General features: G+C 39.9%; 1 protein-coding gene across 2 annotated transcripts in view; it reads left to right on the plus strand.

Moving 5' to 3' along the window:
• PARM1 (prostate androgen-regulated mucin-like protein 1) overlaps positions 1-25,235 on the plus strand; it is a 111,786-nt gene that overhangs the window by 35,991 nt on the left and 50,560 nt on the right. The gene's annotated exons all lie outside the window — the stretch shown is intronic.

Here is a 25,235-nt window from a genome sequence, read left to right on the forward strand (position 1 = left end):
TGAAAATTTGGAGGCAAGTTGCTTACTATGTCTCATCAAGATATCCCTTCTAAGACACTGTATTAGTTTGTTCTCACAGGGCAAATAAAGACATATCTAAGACTGGGTAATGTATAAAGAAAAAGAGGTTTAATGGACTCACAGTTCCACATGGCTGGGGAGGCCTCAAAATCATGGCAGAAGGTGAAGGAGCAAAGACATGTCTTACATGATGGTAAGCAAGAGAGTGTGTGCGGGGGTGGGGGGCTGCCCTTTATTAAACCATGAGATCTTGTGAGATTTATTCACTATCACGAGAACAGCACAGGAAAAACCTGACCCCGTGATTCAATTACGTCTCACCCAGTCCCTCTACAACACATGGGGATTATGGGAGTTACAATTCAAGATGAGTTTTGAGTGGGGATACAGCCAAACCATAGCAGATGTTTGGTTTTTTTTTTTTTTTTTTTCAGCTTTTGTTTTGTTCTTTTGTTTTGCTTTTACCACTTTAAAATGAAATGTGTTTCACAATCAATGGCATATCCTATTTTATTAACAGCATTTTGTGTCACTCTTAACACTACATAAAATAACAATGTGTCTGATAGTTGGCACTTTTTAAATTTGATGAAATACGGTTATGTTTATGTTTCTGAGCTGAGTTTGCTTATCTGAAAATAAAGCATGTGGGCGAGGCACGTCCTCAGATCTCCTTCCTGTCTGAGATTCTGAGTCTTGCTTTGCTGAATTGCACATTCTGTCACCTACTTGGTACACTGGTGGGGTTAATGAAGAGTTGGCTTAACCTTTTAATATCTTACTTTTGATCCTAATCTTTTCCCAGCCTAGTCTAGACTATTCTTTCTAGAAGAAAGTTTTCAAGGTTTCTGAGAAGTTCAAGGTCTTGGGACACATTCTTCCTGCAGCACTGATTAGCTGGATGGTGTCTGCTCCTAACAAGACCAGAAGACATCTTTCACAGCCACAAGCATAATAATTTTCTATCACACATACTTATTATTCATATGTGGCTCCTTGAAGTTGCTGGTAGTGAGGGTATGGCTGGAAGTCTGCAAGGATGAGCAAGGATATTGACAACAAGCATGCCCTGTCTCAGAGACAGGGAAGGGGTAAAAACACTGAAATTCCTGAGAATGCTCAGCAGAGCAGTGCTGTCCACGTCACCTTCCCATGAAACTACAGGGACAGAGGGAACATGAGCTGAAAACAGGGCCACATGGCTCTGGGATTGCCTAGGCATCTGCAAGATTGTGGTGTACTGTTGGAAAGCCCTCATTTTTGCCCTAAACATTGGATTTGCTTCGTTGTTTGTAATGCAAAAAGAAAACACCTGTGGTAATACTTACTTTTCACTCATATTCATTCACTTAGTTTTGAAACCTCTTTCTGATTCTTTCAGAATCCCTTTATCTGGCACTGAGTTAAGTGTTTGTATGCTTCGTACAATAAAATAACTTCAGAAAGAAGCAGAAATCTAAGTCAACACGTTTCTGATATCTTTACCTTTTTGAACATCTGCAGATGGATCTGAATGTTCTCGAAATTGTGTCTTTTAGTGCAGCTCTTCGGTAGTAATATGTGAGTTTTGACATTCTGCTGTAAATAGCTTCTTGGAATCAAAAGTTATATTTGAGAGACTTGTTTCTTAGCACGCTTATGAAAATTCTTCTGGTAAATACACAAACTAGTACTTCATGATTTCTTTTTCTGGTCAGCAGAAAGTAACATAAGCTCAATCTGAGCCTAGTAACAGGTGAGCCTCTAAATTATTTGGGTTATTTTATTTTAAATGTTAAGTCCTTGACGGTGTCATCTTGCTGATGCCTCAATGTGTCCAGGCAGTAAGAGGAAATGAAGACTTACACTGTGGGGACAGGAGGCTTGAGGACATCTGCAAGCTGGTACAGTGCAGTGGAGAAGGCAAGGCTTTGCTTTTGAGTAGATGACAGTTGAAAACGTTGGCTCTGCCCCTTATCTACCATGTGATGTTTAGTTCTCTGAGCCTCATTGTCCTCACTTGCACATAATGAGTCAATCATACCTCACAATGTTATTCTGAAGATTAAACAAAATAATGTAAGAATGGATTTTCTACAACCCCATCACATGGGAGGTATTTAGATTTACTCCTCTTTCTCATGTCCACAATGCCTTTGGGAGCCTTGTTTAACATTTTTTGGGTTTGAATTTTGATTTTGATTTTATTTTCCATCAATGAAACATAAAATCTGAATATTTTCACAGTGGTACACATATGTAATATAAACTTAAAATAGAAAAATTAGTGAAACTTGTCATCTGAAGATACTGGACAGTACATATGAATATATAAAAAAAGGTCCAATAACCATGAACAGACTTTTAAGGTGTTTAAAAGAGTAAATGATCTCAGAATATAAAATGCTTTTACTTCCTAAAAGTAATTTTATTTTCCCCATAAAGATCTCAGCAACTTGTAAACAAGAAACTCTCCCTCCCAACCACCCCTCTGCCCGCCCCCAGTTGTATATCACAGTCCAGGGATAGAACTGGAGACATTCGTCTTCCAGAGGCCACTGGAGGATCCGGTCTCCTCATCTGCATCTGACTCCTGGAAGGCAGTACAAGTTGAATACAAAGTCCTGTCCGGAGGAATCCTTCCCAGGACCCTCTTGCAGTGGCACAAGCCTTAAGATGGCCATAAAGTTAAATAGACCATTTTTTTTAGGTAGATAAAACCCATACTATTCACACTCTGTAGATTCTGGTTGTCTTCTCTCTCTTGACACAAGTTCCTGCAGAGGAACCCAGGACACCACCCTCAGATTTTAGGACACTGGGATCCTATATTGATCATGATTAGAGAATCAAATAATAAAATATGTTCCCTGTGTGTGTGTGTGTGTGTATGTGTGCGTGTGCGCGTGCGCGCGCATAGAGAAAGAGAGAGAGAGAGATTTATTATAAAGAATTGGCTCGGATGAGTAATTACAGTGGCTGGGAAGTTCCACTATCTTCTGTCTGCAAGCTGGAGACTCAAGAAAGCCAGTGGTGTAATTTAGTTCAAATCTGAGGGCCTTAGAACCAGGGTTCTTGGCAGCGTAATTTAGTTTAAGGACCAGAGAAGATGAGGTGAGATGTCCCACATTATTCCATGAGGCAGAAAAAGAAGAGGCAAATCCCTCCTTCCTCTGTGTGTGCTCTGTTCAGGCTTGCCACGGATTGGATAATGCCCACACATTTTGAGGAGGGCAGTCTACTTTACTGAGTCCATGGATTCACATGCTAGTCTCATCCAGAAACACCCTCACAGACCTTACCCAGAAATAATGTTTAATCTGGGCACCCTTTGTCCCAGTCAAGTTGACACAAAGAATTACCCATCATGGGTCCCCAGGTCTCCACTGTCATAGCAATGACACCCTAGGAGGATGGGCCACTGGGAGTTGTTAAATAGCTTTCAACAGAAGACTTGTCCAGGTTTTCAGACTCCTGTATCTTTGTCAATGTAATTTGGCTCATTCAAGCTCAGGAGGCATGGAGACATAAAGGCTTTTATTCCCAGCAATACTTCTGACTAGCCTGTCAGAAGTTTTCTATTCTCTACTATGGTTTGTTACTATAGAATGTAGAGGTGATTGCAGTCATAGTATAGAAAGGTAAATGTGAATGCAAATGTTATTGTGACCTCCTAAAATTTGGCCTGAGGGGGTGACTTTCAGGGGCAGTGCTATGGACTGAATTGTGTTCCCTTAAAATTCAGATATTGAGGCCCTTAACCTTCTATGTGATGGTATTTGGAGATAGGGCTTTAAGAAGTAATTAGGTTTAGATGAGGTCATGAGGATGGGGCCCTTGTAGTGAGAGTAGTGCCCTTCTAAGAAGAAACACCGGAGAGCCTGCTCTCTGTCTCTCTCCATCATGTGAGGACACAGGCAAAAGGTGGTCATTAGCAACCCAGGAAGGGGAATCTCCCCAGAACCTGACCATTTGAGACCCTGATCTCGGACTTCCAGCCTCCAGAAATGTGGGCAAATAAATTTTTGTTGTTTAAGCCACATAGTCTGTGGCATTTTGTTATGGCAGCCAAAGCAAGTAATATGGACAGCATCAGACACTACATCAGACATTTGCACATTCCCTCTTTCACCTAACCTTTGGATATCAGTGCAGTCTCTGCAAAGCTAAAACAGGTGGACTTTGGCATCCAGTTTTTGGAACATTCCATCCCCTGTTAGATGTATTACACATTCTGATGTATCACTCTTTAAAAACCAAAGTATCTTTAGCCTGGCTTTAGAATTAAATGAACTCTAGTCATAACCAGACACTGCAGTTAATGAGAGTTTTGCTTTTCCCAATCATGTTAGAATGTGGTATTATTTTTTCTGTAAAACAAAACAAAAGCATAGGATGTGAAGCTCCACCTAGAAGTAGTTCAGTGATTTCAACCTCTTTAATTGACTTTGTGTGAGTTTTTGAGTAGTTGAAAGACATAACCATGGCTGTGAATAGAAGGGAAGGCATGTTCTTTACTAAGTTTTGGCATTTGCCAGAAATTTTACCAGAACATGCACACCAGAGAAGTTTATAAAATGCATGTATTTCATGAACATGAAGTCAAAGGTATATTTTATAAACATGTAGTTGCCTTTGACTACATTTGTTATATTAATTATATGCATGGGGCTAGGAGAGACAAGTAAATTGGTAGTTCAACAACTTCTGCATAATTATATAATCAACCTCACAATGGCTTGAGTATAATTTTTAATTAAGCTTTGCATTATTATAGTTGCAATATATAGATATTGTAGAAAATTAGAACATTGAAGCAATAGGGAGGAGGGGCCAAGATGGCTGACTAGAAGCAGCTGCCATCAGTGGCTCTCATGGAGAAGGATGAAAATGGCAAGTAAATCCTGCACCTTCAGCACAGGTATCCAGGTTTTTCTCATTGAGGCCAACTAGACAGTTGGTACAACACCCAGAGAGTGAGAAAAAGCAAGGTGGAGCCACGGCCCACCTGAGAGCCACATAGGGTAAGGAGAATTCCTACCCCCAGCCAAGGGAGGTGGTGTGCTACCTCATCAGGGAAACCATGCTTTTTCTGTGGATCAGGAAATCCCCCTGTGAGCCCATGGCACCAGGGCCTTGGGTCCCAAGCACAGAATCATAAACTCTTTGGGGCTGTTTGAGTTGTAGCCAGTGGCAGCAGGCTAGAGACTGCCTAAGATGACCAAGTTCCTAGAGAGAGGGGTGACGGCCATCACTGTGGCTCCAGTCTGCCATTTTCCCCTGCTGATGCCAGGGAAGCTGGGCCGTTTGGACTGGGAGGAATTCCCACAGTTCTGTACAGCAGCTGTGGCAGATCATGGCCAGGCTGCTTCTTTAGGTAGGACCTGAATCCATTCCTCCTCACAGTGGGGGGCCTCCCTGGGAATTTCGCCGATTCCAGCCAGGGCTTTACAGACAGAACTCTGAACTCTCTGGGATGGAGACCCTGGGGGCAGGGGTGGCCACAGTTTCCACAGTCTAGTGGACTTTGTCTTTCCTGCCTGCTTGCTCTGAAGAGGCTGGGCAGTCCAGATGAGGAGGACTTCCCCCAGTGCAGGGCACCTGCCCTGCCAAGGGGCAGCCAGAGTATATTATTAAGTGGGTCACTGATCTGGTGCCTCCTGACTAGGTGAGACATGCCAACAGGGATTGCCAGACACCTTACACAGGAGTGTTCCTGCTGGCATCAGATGGGTGCCCTTCTGTAACAGGATTCCAAGAGGAAGGAGCAGCCAGCCATGCTTGCTGTTCTGCAGCCTCCACTGATGACACCTCCAGGTGCAGGAGGGACTCAAATGAATAAGGTCTGGAGTGAACCCCCAGAAAAGCACAGCAGCCCTATGGAAGAGGGGTCTGACTGTTAAAAGAGAAACAAACAAATATGAAGTAACAACAACAATATCAACAAGAAGACCCCACAAAAACCCTAACTGAACTAACTGAAGGTCATCAGCCTCAAAGATCAAAGGTAGATAAACTCACAAACATGGGGAAAAATCAATGCAAGAATGCCAAAAACTCAAAAACCCTGAGTGCCTCTTTTCCTCCAAATTATTTCAGTACCACTCCAGTAAGGGAACAGAACTGGGCTGAGGATGACATGGATGAATTGACAGAAGTAGGCTTCAGAAGTGAGTAATAACAAACTTTACTGAGCTACCAGATCATGTTCTAACCCAATGTAAACAAGCTAAGAACCATGATAAAACATTACAGGAACTGTTAACCAGAATAACCAGTTTAGAGAGGAATATAAATGATCTGATGGAGCTGAAAAACACTACAAGAAAACTTCACAATGCAACCACAAGTATCAATAGCCAAATAGACCAAGCATAAGAAAGAATCTCAGAGCTTGAAGACTGTCTTCTGAAATAAGACAGGCAGACAAGATTAGAGAAAAAGAATGAAAAGGAATGAACAAAACCTCTGATAACTATGGGATTATGTAAAAAGACTGAACCTACGACTAATGGGAGTACATGAAAGAGACAAGGAGAATGGACCCAAGTTGGAAAACATTCATCAGGATATCATGCAGGAGAACTTCCCTAACCTAGCAAGACAGGCTGACATTCAAATGTAGAAAATTCTGAGAACCCCAGTAAAATACTTCATGAGAAAAATAAACTCCAAGACACATATTCATCAGATTCTCCAAAGTTGAAATGAAGGAAAAAATGTTAGGGGCAACCAGAGAGAAAGGCCAGGTCACCTACAAAGGGAAGCCCATCAGACTAACAGCAAATCTCTCAGCAGAAACCCTGCAAGCAAAAAGGAATTGGAGGCCAACATCAGCATTCTTAAAGGAAAGAATTTCTGGCCGGGCACGGTGGCTCAAGCCTGTAATGCCAGCACTTTGGGAGGCCAAGACGGGCGGATCACGAGGTCAGGAGATCGAGACCATCCTGGCTAACACTGTGAAACCCCATCTCCACTAAAAAATACAAAAAACTAGCCGGGCGAGGTGGCGGGCGCCTGTAGTCCCAGCTACTCGGGAGGCTGAGGCAGGAGAATGGCGTGAACCCGGGAGGTGAGCTGAGATCCGGCCACTGCACTCCAGCCCCGGCGACAGAGTGAGACTCCGTCTCAAAAAAAAAAAAAAAAAAAAAAAAAAAAAAAAAAAAAAAAAAAGAATTTCCAACCCAGAATTTCATATCAGGCCAAACTAAGCTTCATAAGTGAAGGAGAAATAAAATCCTCTTCAGCCAAACAAATGTTGAGGGAATTAGTTACCACCAGGCTTGCCTTGCAAGAGCTCCTGAAGGAAGCACTAAATATGGAAAGGAAAAACCATTACAATCACTATAAGAACACACTGAAGTACACAGACCAATGACACTATGAAGCAACTACATTAACAAGTCTGCAAAATAACTGGCTAGATTCATGATGACAGGATCAAATTCACACATAACATCATTATCCTTAAAAGCAAGTGGGCTAAATGCCCCCAATTAAAAGACACAGAATGGCAAGCTGGATAAAGAGTCAAGACCTATCAGTGTGCTGTATTCAAGAGACCCATCTCACGTTCAAAGGGACACACATAGGCTCAAAATAAAGGGATGGAGGAAAATTTACCAAGCACATGGAAGCAGAAAAAATCAAGGGCTACAAGCATCATTTCAGACAAAACGGACTTTAAACCAACAAAGATCAAAAAATACAAAGAAGGTCATTACATAATGGTAAAGGGTTCCATTCAACATGAACAGCTAACTATCCTAAATATATGTGCACCCAATACAGGAGCACCCAGATTTATAAAACAAGTGCTTAGAGACTTACAAAGAGAATTATACTCCCACACATAATAGTGGGAGAGATTAACACCCTACTGTCAATATGAGACAGATCATCAAGACAGAAAGTTAACAAAGATATTCAGGACTTGAACTCAGCTCTGGATCAAGTGGAGCTAATAGATATCTACAAAACTTTCTACCCCAAAATAATGGTATATACATTCTTCTCAGAATTGCCTGACACTTTACTCTAAAATTGATCACATAATTGATAGTAAAACACTCCTCAGCAAATGCAAAAGAACTGACATCATAACAGTCTCTCAGACCACAGCACAATCAAATTAGAACTCAAGATTAAGAAACTCACTCAAAACCACACAGTTTCATCAAAATTGAACAACCTGCTCCTGAATGACTCCTGGGTAAATAATAAAATTAAGGCAGAAATCAAGAAGTTCTTTGAAGCTAATGAGAACAAAGAGACAATGTACCAGAATCTTTGAGATGCAGCTAAAGCAGTGTTAGGAGGGAAATTTATAGCACTAAAATGCTCATATCAAAAATCTAGAAACATCTCAAATAGACACCCTAACATCACAACGAAAAGAACTAGAGAACCAAGAGCAAACAACCCTGAAAACTAACAGAAATAAGAAACAACCAAGATCAGAGAGGAACAGAAGGAGATAGAGACACAAAAACCCTTCGAAAAATCAATGAATCCAGGATCCGGTTTTTTGAAAAAAATGTTAAACTAGGCAGACCACTCACTAGACTAATATAGAAGAACAGAGAGAAGAATCAAATAAACACAATAAAAAGTGATAAAGAAGATATCACCACCGACCACACTGAAGTACAAACAACCATCAGAGAATACTGTAAACACCTCTATGCAAACAAACTAGAAAATCTAGATGAAAAGGATAAATTCCTGGACACATACACTCTCCCAAGACTGAACCAGAAAGAAGTTGAATCCCTGAATAGACCAATAACCAGCTGTGAAATTGAGGCAGAAATAAATAGCCTACCAACCAAAGAAAGCCCAGGATCACACAGATTCATGGCTAAATTCTACCAGAGGTACAAAGAAGAGCTGGTACCATTTCTACTGAAACTATACCAAAAATTTGAAAAGGAGGGACTTCTCCCTGACTCATTTTATGAGGCCAGCATCATCTTGATACCAAAACCAGGCAGAGACACAACAGCAACACAAAAGAAAACTTCAGACCAATATCCCTGATGAACATCAATGCAAAAATCCTCAATAAAATACTAGCAAACCAAATCCATCTGCACATCAAAAAGCTTATCTGCTATGATCAAGTTGGCTTCATCCCCAGGATGCAAGGCTGGTTCAACATACACAAATTGATAAATGTAAGTCATCACATAAACAGAACTAAAGACAAAAACCACATGATTATCTCAATAGATGGAGAAAAAGCCTTTGATAAAATTCAACATCCCTTAATGGTAAAAACTCTCAGTAAACTAGCTATTGTAAGAACATACCTCAAAATAATAAGTGCCATTTATGACAAACCCACAGCCAATATCATACTAAATGGGTAAAAGCTGGAAGCATTCCCCTTGAGAACTGGCACAAGACAAAATGCCCTCTGTAACCACTTCTATTCAACATAGTGTTGGATTTTCTGGCCAGGGCAATCAGGCGAGAGAAAGAAATAAAGTGTTTCAAATTGGAAGAGAAAAAGTCAAACTGCCTCTGTGTGCAGATGACATGATCCTATATCTAGAAAACCTCATCATCTCCACCCCAAAGCTTCTTCAGCTGATGAGCAACTTCAGCAAAGTCTCAGGGTACAAAATCAGTTTGCAAAAATCACAAGCATTCCTATACACCAACAACACACAAGCAGAGAGCCAAATCATAAACGAACTTCTATTCACAATTGCTACAAAGAGAATAAAATACCTCAGAATACAGTTAATAAGGGAAGTGAAGGGCCTCTGAAAGCAGAACTACAAACCACTTCTCAAGGAAATTAGAGAGGACACAAGCAAATGGAAAAACATTCTATGCTCATGGATAGGAAGAATCAGTATCATGAAATTGACCGTACTGCCCAAAGTAGTTTATAGATTCAATGCTATTCCCATCAAACTACCATTGACATTTTTCACAGAATTATAAAAAAAAACTATTTTAAAATTCATATGGAATAAAAAAATAGCCCATATAGCCAAGACAATCCTAATCAAAAAGAACAAAACTGGAGGTATCACACTACCTGACTTCAAACTATGGTACAAGGTGACAGTAACCAAAATGACTGGTACCAAAACAGTACTGGTACAAAAGCAGACACATACACCAATAGAACAAAATAGAGAACTCAGAAATAAGACCACACACCTACAACCATCTGATCTTCGGCAAACCTGACAAAAACAGGCAATGGGGGAAAGGATTCCCTATTTAATAAATGGTGCTGGGAAAACTAACTAGCCATATGCAGAAAATTGAAACTTCCTTACATCTTATATAAAAATTAACTCAAGATGGATTAGATTTAAATGTAAAACCCAAAACTATAAACACCCTAGAAGAAAGTCTAGGCAATACCATTCAGAACATAGGCACAGACAAAGATTTCATGATGAAAATATCAAAAGCAATTGCAACAAAAGCAAAAATTGAAAAATGGGATCTAATTAACTAAAGAGCTTCTGCACAGCAAAAGAAACTATCATCAGAATGAACAGACAACCTACAGAATGGGAGAAAATTTTTGCAATCTATCCATCTGACAAAAGTCTAATATCCAGAATCTACAAGGAACTTAAACAAATTTACAAGAAGAAAACAAACAACCTCATTAAAAAGTGGGCAAAGGACATGAGCAGATACTTCTTTAAGACATTTATGTGGCCAAGAAACATATGGAAAAAAAGCTCAACATCAACATCACTGATCGTTAGAGAAATGCAAATCAAAACCGCAATGAGATACCATCTCACGCCGTTCAGAATGGCAGTTATTAAAAGGACAAGAAACAACAGATGCTAGTGAGACTGGGAAGAAATAGGAATGCTTTTACACTGTTGGTGGGAATGTAAATTAGTTCAACCACTATGGAAGACAATATATCTATTCCTCAAACACCTAGAACCAGGGCTAGGTGTGATGGCTCATGCCTGTAATCCCAGCACTTTGGGAGGCTAAGGCAGGTGGATCATGAGGTCAGGTGTTCAAGATCAGCCTGGCCAAGATGATGAAACCCCGTCTCTACTAAAACTACAAAAATTAGCTGGGTGCGGTGGAAGGCATCTGTAATCCCAGCTACTCAGGAGGCTGAAACAGGAGAATCGCTTGAACCTGGGCGGCAGTGAGCCGAAACCATGCCACTGAACAACAGTCTGAGCAACAAAGTGAGACTCTATCTCAAAAAAAAAAAAAACAAAACAAAAAAAAACACCTAAAACCAGAAATATCATTTGACCCAGCAATCCCATTACTGGGTATACATTCAAAGGAATATAAATCATTCTATTATAAGATACATGCACTCATATGTTTATTGCAGCACTATTCACAATAGCAAAGGCATGGAATCAACCCAAATGCCCATCAATGATAGACTGGATAATGAAAATATGGTACATATACATGATGGAATACTATGCAGTCATAAAAAGGAACAAGATCATGTCTTTTGCTGGGACATGGATGGAGCTGGAAGCCATTATTTTCTGCAAACTAATGCATGAACAGAAAACCAAACACCACATATTCTCACTTATAAATGGGAGCTGAACAATGTGAATACATAGACACAGGGAGGGGAACAACACACACTGGGGCCTGTCAGGGTCAGGAGTGAAGAGGGAGGGACAGCATCAGGAAAAGCAGCTAATACACGCTGGGCTTAATACCTAGGTAATGGGTTGGTAGGTCCAGCAAATCATCATGGCACATGTTTGCTTGTGTAACAAACCTGTACATCCTGCACATGTACCCCAGAACTTAAAATAAATAAAATTAAAATTAAGAAAATAAAATAATAAACACATTCACGTAACTTTTTTAAAAAGGAAAATTCAAGCAACAAACTTTTTTTAGTAGCAACTTTCTCTTCTCACCACCCAAAGATCACCACTGTACAACCTTAGTTCTTGAGTATATCTTTAAAATGAAGTCAGAGACTCCTAAGATTAGAGTTTGAAACTGTGCCACCATTGTTGAATATGAATGTATTCCAGAGGCAGGGCTCTTTATTTCCAGGGTAACTTTCAGAAACAGTTCCCTCCGGGAACATATTCAGAGAAGTTCTTTAAAAGAAAACATTCTAAAGCAATCTCCTTAGTGATATGCTTGAATTAAGTTGTCACTATTCCATGACACGTACCATTTAGTCCTAATTCATTTTATACACAAAATCATTATTACTCCTTCAGTCAATCAGCTCACTATTCAGAGGACAGCTCTCTGACCCCATGAAGTACACTTCCTAGTTTCTTGCGTCCTTCCGTACTTTTCTGTTAACACTGCAATAGGGAAAAAAAAAATTGAATCTCTACGGCCTTACCTTACCACTGACATCATTTGAAAAATTGTTCCAGGGACCAGATATTGCCTTGTATCTATAGTGACAACTCAGAGTCTTATACTAAGTTAGAGGGAAAATTAGAGGAACTGATTACAACTCACGACCAGGACAGGTCTTACAAGGAGACACTAGAGCATTCATCTGACCCGTCCCTCATGTACTATGAGAGTCATTATATATCTCAATAGATAGTAGATTGTTGTGGCTTCAGTCACTGAATATGGTCTGGGAATAGGTTTTTCAGAAAACTAAAATACCCTTTAATGGAGAGAATGTCTGAAATCTTATAACTATTTTAAGGGGGAGATCTTTTAAATGTATGCTTTTCTGACTCAGGAGACAAAACAGACTGTGCATCATTCTTGCATCTGTGGATGACTCAAGGTCATTGTCACAGAACTTCAGTGATGTAGTGATGTCGTAGGATGCTGGTACAATGGATAGCACTACCAGTTATAAGACTTCAGTAGGAGTTTCTCCTCCTATCTGGAAAGCTGGCTATTCTGGTCACCATGACTGGACCTGATTTATATCATCCCTGTCAATGCTTCTCTCTTCTCTATCTTCTGCAGCCCATGGCTCTCTTCCTTCAACTTCCCCTCCTGCTCCCATGTACTTTATTCTACTACTTTTCCTCTCTTCTTAGATTTGGCCCTGGAGAGTTTACCTTTTTAACCAGAACGAGTGCTTGGACAGTTTTTGACACTCAATTATTATTGTAGTTCCTTTTAGCTTCCCTTTCCACCTCACCCCTTCACCTTCCAGTTCAGCAGTCCTTCAGAACTTCTTGTTGTCTTTATTCTTTGTATCATTGGTGCATTCTTGGCTGTTTTTTAAAGTTTATTTTTAGAGATGAGGTTCTCGGTATGTTGCCATGCTGGACTTGAACTCCTGAGCTCAAGTGATCAATCACCTGAAATATTTCAGGAATTCAAGTCTAGCCTGGAAACATAGCAAGACCCCATCTCTAAAAATTGCCTCAACCTTCCAAGTAGCTGGAACTACAGGTGTGTGCCACCACACTTGGCTTTCTTGCCTATTTTTATCATCTTTTTCCTCAGAGGGTGTCTGGACCATTAAGAGTTAACCAATTAGTGTGACTTACTATCTCCTGTCCTGTGAGGAGAAATCATTCTGCAGTCACCTAGAATCAGTAAAGGAAACTGCATGCTCCTCTGAATTCCACACCAACCACACTCTAGTTGAAGATAGTGGTCTAAAAATTGAAAACTGTTCTGTTATACACCAAACCTGTACTTCACTAAGCGGTAACTTAATGACCTGAAACAGGGTTTAACAACCTTTTTCATGCCTTGACCCACATAGAAAATGATAATATTTGCACAGTGCTCTGGAATAAACAGATGCAGGTGACCATCTGCCCTGAAGGTGGAGGAGTTCAATATCTACACACATACCTGTAACCTATTCTTGGCACCATGTCGGGAAGCCTGACATAAGGAGTTGTCCTGTTTCCAAAGACACAGAATTTACTTAAAGGAGTGAGAATAACTAGTCACTGTGCACTGTATGTTTTCCAAAAGGTTCTTTATTGTTTTCTAACGTTATTTGGAGTACCAGGAGGGTTTCCTTAGGCTTAGAGATTAACAAAATAAAAAAGCATTAAGTGTAAGAATAGCTAATGTTTTTTTGAAATGTTGTTAACATAGCATAGACTGTTTTAAGTGTTTTACATGGATATCAGGGAAGATGCCAGCCTCCTAAGAGTTGAAGTCAAATCCAGCCCTCAGCCTATTTTTGTTCAACCTGTGAATTAAACTTTTTTTTTAATTTTTAAAAGGTTGTTAAAGAAAAAATACACTAAGAAGAATATGCAGTAGAAACTATGTGTGGCCCCAAAGCTTAAAATATTTACCTTCTGGCCCTTTAGAGAAAAAGTTTGCCAACCCTTGTCACAGAGGATGGCAGGGAGTGACAAAGCTCCAAAAAAGATCCAAAGGACATGAGTAAGCAATCAGGAAGGCTGGCTTTCCACAGCCCCATAGATTCCAAAAGTAGACAATGAGATTCAATGGATCTGAGCAAGACCATTTTTATTTACAGACAGAAAGCAGCAGGAACATCACATGATACTGTCAGTTCCTCTGCCATTACATCCCACATAACACAAAGGGCCCAGGTGGCAGCTGTGCAGGCAGTTGTGCTGCAGCTGAGGAATCTAGGACCAAGCCCTCAGTACCTTTTACGGCAAGTGATGAACAAGCCAGAATCTTTCCCCTGAGGAGTTAGTAGTCATACGATTGTTCGTCTGTGTCACCATGACCTACTTAATTGGCTACGTGATTAGCTACAGAAATGGCTCAGCATCATAGGACAGCTAGGCCTTGCATTTTGGCATACTCAGCAAGGATAGGTGCAGATGCTGGGGCACATGACAGACTGCCTTTTCCAACAATGGGTTGTCCATTTCTTCCTTATGGCAATCCTGAGAAGATACTACTATTTCCAATTTCACAATGGAAGAAATTGAGGTTCAGTGAAAGGGAAGTAACAAAGCAACTTGCTTAAGGTCATAAGCAACTTGCCCAAGGTCAAAAGTAACTTTCCCAAGGTTGCAAAGCTGGTAGAGAGTGAGCAGTCATTTAACCCTATTCTGTCTGAATGCAGGGCCCAGACAACATACAACTGCCTCATTCCATTTGGCAGGAAATTGAGAACCACAAGGAACAGACTTAAATTATGTATCTGAGAGAATAATTCATTGGGTTTTTTTGTTTTGTTTTGTTTTGTTTTGTTTTTGAGTTGGAGTCTCACTCTGTCACCCAGGCTGGAGTGCAATGGCATGGTCTCGGCTCACTGCAGCCTCCACCTCCCAGGTTCAAGTAATTCTCCATCCTCGGCCTCCTGAGTAGCTGGGACTACAGGCGTGTGCCACCATGCCTGGCTAATTTTTATATTTTTAGTAGAGACGGGTTTCACTATGTTGGCCAGGCTGGTCTCAAACTCCTGACCTCGCAATCCACCCGCTTTGGCCTCCCAAAGTGCTGGGATTACAGGCATGAGTCACCGCACCCAGCCCTAGAATAATTCATTGTTTTGTTTTTCTCTTTTAATGATAGTAATGCTGAGAGATGACATTTTGACAATACATGGAGTCTTTGGTGCATAATAATTTTAAGATTTATATATGTTCAGATACTAGCAAAAGCTTGCTAAAATCTTTCCTGATTAACAAAGAAAAGGATTTGGCTAGATTTTACCTTTGCCAGTTGTTTGGAAAAGTTTCCTTTGCAGTATGAAAGGCAAAACACAGATTTAATTATCTTTCTCTAGCTAATGTTTGAACTGCCTAATTATACTCAAAGTGCCAATTACAGATATTACAAATTGCAACTCACAATAAAATATTTCTTCATGACTTAACCAGGCCCATCAATTAAATGAAGTCCCAGACATCTTCCTCCATACCCTTTGTGTTACTCTCTCTACATTTCCACAAACCAGTAACTGATTTGTATGGATAGTATAGAAACAGGTGCAGAGAGGCGTTGTGCATATGTGTCTATCTGTGAAAAACTAACACAAACAGCAGAAGAGGTTGCTGAAAACAAGAATGACAGCACATACACATGAAACTTAGTGGCAATGCTAGGTCCAACACAAGGGGGTGGAAATGAAGGGGGCAGGGCTGTTGCAGGGGACTTTGGGGTTTCAGGTAACTGAAACCTCTGAAATTGTTTAAGCAAAGGAAAAAAAAAATCAATGGAAAAAAAAATGGCCTTCCTTGTAATATCCAGGGCAGAAAGTTCAGACAAGTCTTAGACAAGGTCAGGAAACCTCTTGCTAAGGAAGCCTACCAACTCTCTGTGATCCCGTGGTCCCTCACACCTGCTCTACTGCTCCACGGTAGTAGAATGTCAATCAAAAGCTGGGCTCTGGAGTCAGACAGCTAGATTCACACCCCTGCTGTGCACTTCCATTAATCTCTCTTTGTGTCAGTTTCTTTGACTGTAAGCACTTGAGTTTAATTGAGTTCTATGAGAATTAATTGAGCTAGGACCTAACACATACTAAATGTTGAATATTATTAGTGCTTCTCTTTTATATGTGCTTTATCCTTTTCCATCATCAAATTGGCTTCCCCTTCTTTTTATGCATGTGATAAGATGTCTTCCCAATTTAATCACTGATTCTAACAGACTACCTAGTGCCTCAGTCACAAATACAATTTCCTAGAGGAAAGAATCTGGTCCGGCACTGGTAAGGTTCTATTCCTGGTCCAATCAGCTGTGGTTGGAGGACAGGATCACAGGGTTCAGGTGTGACTACAGAGACCCATTTCTTTGTTAACTAGGGGCATGAGGAGAGACAGAGAACTTCCATAGTACTTTTGAATTCGGTATAGATATTAATAGTTATTGATATTGAATGTTCTACTGCTTATAAATGGCAGAACATCTTAATATATAAGGAAAGATGCATGTAAATCAAAACCTGTTCTAAATGGTGTCTAAGAAGATCATCAAGTAAAATTATTTGTAAAAACTTCTTTTAAATTTGAAATAACATGCTGAATATTTATTTTGTATATTAAAAATGAAAATATTCAAGGTGTTTGTGAAGACAGGTTATGTCAACGTCAAGAGATGAAATTGTGAAGTTTTAAAGTTTGCCGTGCAATTTGCTTTATCTCTTTTTAAAGAAACTAAACTCGACAGATCCTGTGTTGTTTGTTATATTTTCTTATGGTTGATCAAGAAGGACAGAATTCTGTTCTTTTTTTGAAAGAGATTAAAATCAGACGTAAAGAAGCAAGTTGGCACCTACTTCCTCTGAGGATACTACGTGATCTTTGTTCTCCTTTCGATTATTTGAGATACAAGCAAATAGATCATGAGTGTCCTTCTGATTCTTGATTGTGTTATTTCATTTATTCAGAAAAGTTTATTTCTGCTCAATTTTACATTTACTGTGTGTCATGTGAGGCTCTGGGCTAGTAGGCTTGTGAGTGAGGTCAGGAGGAATGAAATGTGCTCTTTTCCCTTGGGGACTTCATTATGGGAGAGATGGCTGTGTATGCAGGGGATACATTTATTTACACAGCTATGGTAGGCATGGCTGTGTATACAATCAGTACCTTTATGTAACTGTTGGAGAGATGGCTGTGTGTATGGTGGACACATTTACACAACTGTAGGAGAGACAGCCATATACACAGTGGATAATTTACACAACTGTGGAAGATGGTCATGTGCACAGTATACATATTTACCCAGTGGTGGAAGACATGGCTGTGTATACAGTAGACCTTTTGGCAACTATAGGAGAAATGGTTGTTTATACAATGGACACATTTACACAACTGTAGGAGAGATGGCCATGTATAGAGTAGACACATTTACATAATGGTGGGAGAGATGGCAGGTATGCAGTATACATAGTTATGCTGCTGTGTGACTATGGGAGAGATGACGATTAGTGGGAGAGATAAGAGAGACATGGGAAAGATGACCATAATTCGATAAACTCTGTAGCATGGAACTTTCCACATCATTGGTGCTCAGTTCTTGTTGAATGAATAAACTAACTGGTGCATCAGGCAGGATGATAAAAGTTTTATTGGACAAGCACAAAATATTATAAAAGTGCAAAAGAGAGCCATTCACTCATTAAATAAACACTTCTTGTATGCCTACTATATATCAGGTGCTGTTTGAAGCACAACTTATATGGCTATTACTTCTGGTTAGAAACTTTTAGAAAATGACAAAGGAGTTGGCATGCTAGAGTTGGTATGCTAGACCTTAAAATCCCAATTCATAAATTTAAACAGGCAAAATGGGCCTGAGAGAATTCTAAGATCAAAGTTAAGTTTGGCTGGAGATGGCAGATGTAAAGTGAGGCACAATGGTTAAGATTACAAAGGTAGCATAAGCCAAAACCACTGAGGAAAGGGCATTTGGTGCTGAAGGGTTAGTTTGGACTTAGTTTTGTGCACAGTGAAGAGTTGTTGAAACTTAGAAGTCCTATAAGCAGTTTGTCTTTGAGGGTGTCCAAAGACAGAGAGGAAAAAACTAAAGTATTTTTTCCTATTCTCTCTTATGTCTTAATACAACACAGCACCTCTGGTCACCAAAATGTGCGGGCATTTCTCCCCATTAGCAACCAACCCTCCTGCAGATACCAGCTGGGTCTCCTCTAATTCAATTTAATTCTTATACTATCTACCTGAAGATAGTGTCAGATCCCACAGCTTAAGGGCTCAGTCCCACAAGACTGCCCCTACTTCAGACAGCAATCCCAGGAAATAGGTTGTTATTTATATTTCTGACCCATTGGCTATAAATCAAGATTCCTATACCCCCTCCTTGTGTTCAATTAATTTGCTAGAGCTGCCCACAGAATCCAGGAAAACACTTACATTTACCAGCCTATGTTCAAGGATATTACAAAGGATACAGATGAACAGCCAAATAAAGAGATGAATAGGACAAGGTGCTTAGGAAGGGATGTGGAATTCCCATGCCCTCTCTGGCAGCCACCCTCCAGGGACCTCCCTGTGTTCAGCTGTCAGGAAGCTCCTCAAACCTGTTCCTTTTGGGTTTTTATGGAGACTTCATTAGGTAGGCATAATTGATTAAATCAGTGGCCGTTGATGATCAACTCCACCTCCAGCCCTTCTACCCTCTGTAGAAGTTTTAGAGTAGGACTGAAAGTCCCAACCCTCTAATCCTGCCTTGGTCTTTTGGTAACCAGCCCCATCCTGACTGCTGTCTAGAGTTGCCAGCCACCAGTCATCTCGTGAGCATACAAAAGACACTGTTATCACTCTAGAGATTCAAAGTGTTTTAAGAGATATATGTCAGAAAATGGGATAAAGACCAAGTATATATATCACAATATCACAGAGGAATTAACCTAGCAATGCTGTGTGGATTGCATTGGTTGCCTCATCAGGAATGAGGCCTTGCAGCAAGGGAGTGATCATGGGAATGTAGAAAAAAATATGAATATGATAAACACTGGAGGGTTAGAAACTGTAACATACAAGAGACATTTCCATGTAAAACTTATGGAACTAGAAGACATATCAAGTAATAATAAGAGACCAAGGCATCATAGATGATTCCTGAGCTTCACAGTTACCTGTTTAGGTTATTGAAGGCACCACTAATGAAAATAAGGATCACAGGGGAAGGATCAGATTGGCAGGGAAGATGCATTTTGGACATACTAGGCTTGAAATGAGAGCAGAGTATGCACATGGAAATGTGTAGTACATTCATTGCACAGGGTTATTTATTCAAACAAGCAAGGCCTGGGAACAACAGCAGTAGGTCCTTGAAGGAGTGACTTTCACCTATTAGATAGTAATCTCATTGATATCTTCATCTACAATATCAGTGCTTCCAGCTGGAAGGAGGAAGAGTTTTGCAGCTGCAATGTAAATAGGGATTAGTGAGCTCCTCCAAAATATTGTTGGCTTCAGCACAACACAGAGCTGGCCAGAGATGAAACTTAGATATGCAGGCACAGTACCAGGAACAGGAAATGGACTTCAGGCTCTGTCTGTGATCTGAGAGACAAGAACTTAAGACCATCCAGGGAAAGTCTTGGAAAGTCACAGTTGCTACTGGCTGAGTTGGGAAGACACCAAAAATCCCAGCAGAGAGTGGGATGTGAGGATCAGAAAATAGGGAGTTGGCCAAAATAATGTGTGTCAACCAAGCATAGTAAGTTAGGATAATCAGACTAATTTTGCCAGATGGCAAAATTTTTCACTTGAGTTCACCTTTAAAACACTGTATTTGGCACATAAATGCCAGTTGGAGGCCCTCCAGTGTTATAAAGTCGCTGGTAAGTATTTGACAAAGATAATAGCTGAAACTGTCAGATTGGATGACATTTCAAAGGTGTTTTCTCGTATTTATGGAATGGTAAGAGGAGCTAGACGTGAAGAAGACAGAGATAAGAGAAAGACCAAAAGGATGTAGTGTTTTTGAAGCAAAGGAAACAGACTTCACAGCCAACTTTTCCAAGAGACCAAGTAAAGATAAATATATATTTTCAACATGTACATAGCACTGTGTTAAGTGTAAAAGAAGTCAGATAACATGGGTTCTGCCCTGCAGAAGCACTTTTTCTTGAGCATAAAGGATATATAAAAAGTTTGGGGGGTAAGTTGTGTTACAGGTTATTAAAGCAAATGGGAAAGATTTCCACCTCTGAACATGATGGAGTAATGGAAACCAGATTCAACTTTCTACCTTAAACAACTAAACAAAAAACAAATCGCAGACAAAATATATGAATCAGTGGTTTTCCAATATTGGTCAACAGGCAGTAATTTCTAACAAGAAAAACAAAGTGAGCCCTACAATTGCCTCAACTTGATACCTAGACAGTTTCCAGGCTAGCGTTTCAGGGAAAAGGAATCTAGGCAGGGCCAGGCAAGCTTCCTGAGTTGAGAGGCACAGTTGAGAATTTTAAGGTAGGCTAAAGCAGCTAGGATTCCTGAGGCAGAATACCAGAGATGCAGAGATAGCGAGCTCTAGAACCTGAAGGGGATTCCTTTTAAGTCCAAAGCTGAGTACTGATTAGCACATGCTTATGTAGAAACATCACCAGAAAAAAATTAACAGAACAATTCCTGACAGTAATTCAGGACTGGAAATAATTCACATTTCCAGCAGCCAGAGGAAAGAACCCTTGTAATACAGGGGGCATTAGGTTGAGTACTCAAAAGGGTATTACATAAGTAGAGGGGCCAAATTAATGAAAGCTGCTGTGGTCTCCACATAACAAAATTTAACTGCAAGCTAAGAGAATCAAAATGTTTCTAAGTAACTTAAGCATGTCCCAGAACAAAGTTCAAAAACAGTAAAAGTAATGCAAAAACAACAAAAAAAATTAACACCAAGCAGCATTGTCACAATGTCTCTCACCTAATAAAAAATGAGTAAATTTGAAGGCAAAGTAATAGAATGTTTTCAAAATAAAACAAAGAAAACAAAAAATAAACAAAATAACAGAGCAGCAATGAGTTGTTGAACAACTTCAAGAGGCTTAGGACACATGTCCTCAAAGAAAGAGGCAGTGCAGAAAAAACATTTGAAGACCTAGTGGCTTACATTGTTTCAAATTTGATGGAAACTATAAATTTAGAAATCCAAGAAACAACAAAGTCAAATAAAAGAAACATGAAGAAAACTGCATCAAGGCACATTTTAATGAAATTTTTTAAGGTCAGTGGGGCAGGGAAGTCTTTACCTCAGCCAGAGGGGAAATAAAACCACAGTATAGAGCAACAAAGAACAGTAACAGCAGAGTTCTCAATGGAAACAATGCAAGTGAGAAGAAAGTGAAGCAACAGCTTTAAAGTACTGAAAGAAAACAAACATTCAATTTAGAATTCTATACCCAGCAAGAATATGTTTTTACAAATAAAGGCAAAGTCTCTTTCAGACATACACAATCTGAAAGAATGCACTGTTATCAGATAAGCAATGCAAGAAATTCTTCAGGTAGAGGTAATGTGACGTCAGATGAAAATCTGGATCTAAACAAAGGAATGAAGTGCTCCAGAAAGTGTATTTTTAAAATAAAAATAATAATAGTGTGTTGTAAACTTTATAACATATATACAAATAAAACATAATAGCAGACAGTTTCTAAATAGCTTCTAATTATCCCCACCTCCTGATGTAATGCCCTTCCCTTGTATGTGAGATACACTAGAGATTTATTTCTAATGAATAGAATATGCCAAGAGTATTAAGATGTCAGTTCTGAGATTAGGTTATAAAAGACTGTGACTTTCATTTTGCTTAAACTCTTTCCCTGTTTCTTCTGGCTTGCTTGCTTGGATGAAGCAATCTACCATTTTGTGTACTGCCCTATACGGAAGCCCATGTGGCAAAGAACTGAGGGTAGCCTCTGGCCAGTAGCCATGAAGAAACTGAGGTCTTCCATTCCAAGGTCACCAGGACCTGAATTCTGCCAACCACCATATCAATGAGCTTAGTAGCAGTTTCTTCCCCAGTTGAGCCTAAAGATGACTGAAGCCCTGGCTGCACCTTGTTTGCGGCTTTGTGCAAGGCCCTAAGAGAGGATCCATCTGAACTGCTCCCAAATTCCTGATCCACAAAAAACTGTGAAATAATAAATGTTGTTTTAAGCTACTAAGATTTGGGATAATTTGCTATGCAGCCATATATAACTGATACACCAGGAGAAGTGAAATAAAAGTATATATGAGGATCAAAATAAAATATTTTCCCTTATTTTTTACCTGTCTTTAAAAGATAATTGAGTGTTTAAGATAAAAATAATAACAATGGATTATGATTTTATAACAAATGAAGAAGTGAAATGTATGACCATTTTTTATTTTTGATGACAGAAAGCAGATAACTGGTTGTCTGAGACAAGGCTAGGCATGAAGAGTGGAATTGCAAAGGGGTATGAGAAAACCTTTGTAGGTGATGGGTCTGTTCATTATTGATTGTGGTGATGTTTTCATAGGTAGGTACATATGTCAAATCCCATCCATTTTGTACACTCCAAATATGTACTTTATTATACATCAATTATACCTCAAAAATATAAATAAAAGTCTAAGGAACAGACAATAGAAGTTTACAAAAGAGAGAAGTTGATGTAGGTGTAATTATTACAAAAGACTTCACAGAGGACACACCAATAGAATCAGGCTTTGATAAAATGGCAGAAGAAATGTAAGGAAGGAATTAAAGTGGAGGACAGCAGACTAACAGGGCCAAGAAGGAGGAATTGGTGTGATATGTAGAGGGAAAGAACATTGAGCAAAGCATGCCTTCTGAAGAAAACCAGCTTGCAAGGGTAATTTTTTCCTGAAAACTCCCAAGAGGCAAATTCTTATAAATCAGAAACATAATTACTATTAGTTTCAAGAGATGTTGATGCATCCTGAGACCCCAAATTAAGCCAGTCATACTAAAACAACACCAAATTGCCTTAAAATGGGCACTGTTGCTTCAGCAGATAACATTCATCGGCATGGCATGGCCTTCCCAAGCAATTTCCCTTCATTAATTATCTTGTAATAAGGCTGAATGTATTTGCTCAGCTCATTTATGGCTACTGCATAACATAAACTTAAACCTTTGCTGTCCTTTTTTAGGCCACAAAAAGCTAAATAAATCAATTAAAAAAACAATGCTGGCCAGGCACGTTGACTCACACCTGTAATCCCAGCACTTTAGGAGGCCGAGGCAAGTGGATCACCTGAGGTCAGTACTTCAAGACCAGCCTGGGCAACATGGTGAAACCCCATCTCTACTAAAAATACAAACACTTGCCAAGTATGGTGACACATGCCTACAGTCCTAAGGCAGGAGAATTGCTTGAATCTAGGAAGCAAAGGTTGCAGTCAGCTGAGATCGCACCACTGCACTCCAGCCTGGGTGACAGAGCAAGACTCCGTCTCAAAAAATATGAATAAATAAATAGCAATGTAAATGATGCATAAGATTGTCACTACAATAAACTTAAAAACCAAAAATACTGGGAACACTTCAGAACTGGGAAGATGACCTCATAAGGGCTGTTGTTTCCTGGCGCTCAGCTACTTGGGAGGTACACACAATCCAAAACAGCTCTCATAAATGTGGGTGCATGCATCATAGGCCAAAGCAGATATTATATAAAACTCCTCACAAATTTAAATTTTTGTAAACTAAAGGGCATATCCTGGGATATAACTGTAAAGTGAAATACACTTAGAGAAGATTAAATATGACCAGTCTGGGGAAGTGTTTGCAAGGTTGGATTAAGGATTTGGAGCTTAATTGGGAGCCTTATAACATCTGAATAAAGAGAGTGACATGATGAAAGATGTCTTTAAGATTAATCTAGAAGTCATGTGCAGAGTAGAATTAGGCAGAGTACAAATAGAAGGAAAGGTGATTTAAGAGGCCATCATGGGGTAGATTGAGTGAGATGTGGTGAGATTGTGGATAAAGGAAATGACAGTACAATCCTGAACACATTTACTACTAATTAACATTTATTGAGTATTTTCATGTGCCTGGCACTGTTCTACATGTATTAACTGTCCATTTACTAAGTGTTTACTATGGAATGTATACCATTATTATCCCTACTTCACTTTTGAGAAAACTGAGACACAAGAGAGAGCTAGTGAGGAACCCGGTCAGGGTTTGAATGGGGTAGTCTGGCTCCAGAGTTTCACACATACTCTGTGCCCTCTTAAGGATCCATTCACTCTGCATGGGTCCTGTGAGAAGTACTCAGAGTGCCATTAAAGAAGGAGCCAAGGCCAAGAGAGATCCTAAGTGCATTCACTTTTCTCCATGGCTACTACCTTAGGCCAGGACAATGTCTTCTCTCAGCGTCAGCCACTAGCAGCTTTTCCTGCCTCCAGATGTATCCTCCTCCATCAATCAGTTGTCTGCCCTCACCAGAGTGATCTTCCAAAAGTATCACGCTTATCACATCATCACTTGGTTCAAAATCACTGAGATGAAGTTCAGAGCTCATATGTGTCTGACAAGGTCATACATGATTTGGTCCTGGATGATTTTTTTAGCCTTGTCTCTCATCCCTCTCCATTTTGCATCCTAAGTCCCAGTTATAAGGCTTCATATGCTCTTATATCTGGAATTTTTGACATAATGCTTTTAAAGCTGGAAATATTATTCCCCCTTCCATCCACACCACTGTTCTTCCTGGACTGACTCTTACTCATCTTTTCCATCCAATCTGAGAGGTCACATCCCTTAGAAAGTCTACTCTGACACCCTGACCTGCATCTGTTGTAGGCCTGCCCCGCGATGTGCTTGGACAGGCCCCTGTGTTGTCACTAATTATACCACATTCTGACTTCATACTCTGTAGTGGCTCA

The sequence above is a fragment of the Rhinopithecus bieti genome, unplaced genomic scaffold, assembly GCF_001698545.2.
Source record: "Rhinopithecus bieti isolate Rb0 unplaced genomic scaffold, ASM169854v2 scaffold_35319, whole genome shotgun sequence".
NCBI lineage: Eukaryota > Metazoa > Chordata > Mammalia > Primates > Cercopithecidae > Rhinopithecus > Rhinopithecus bieti.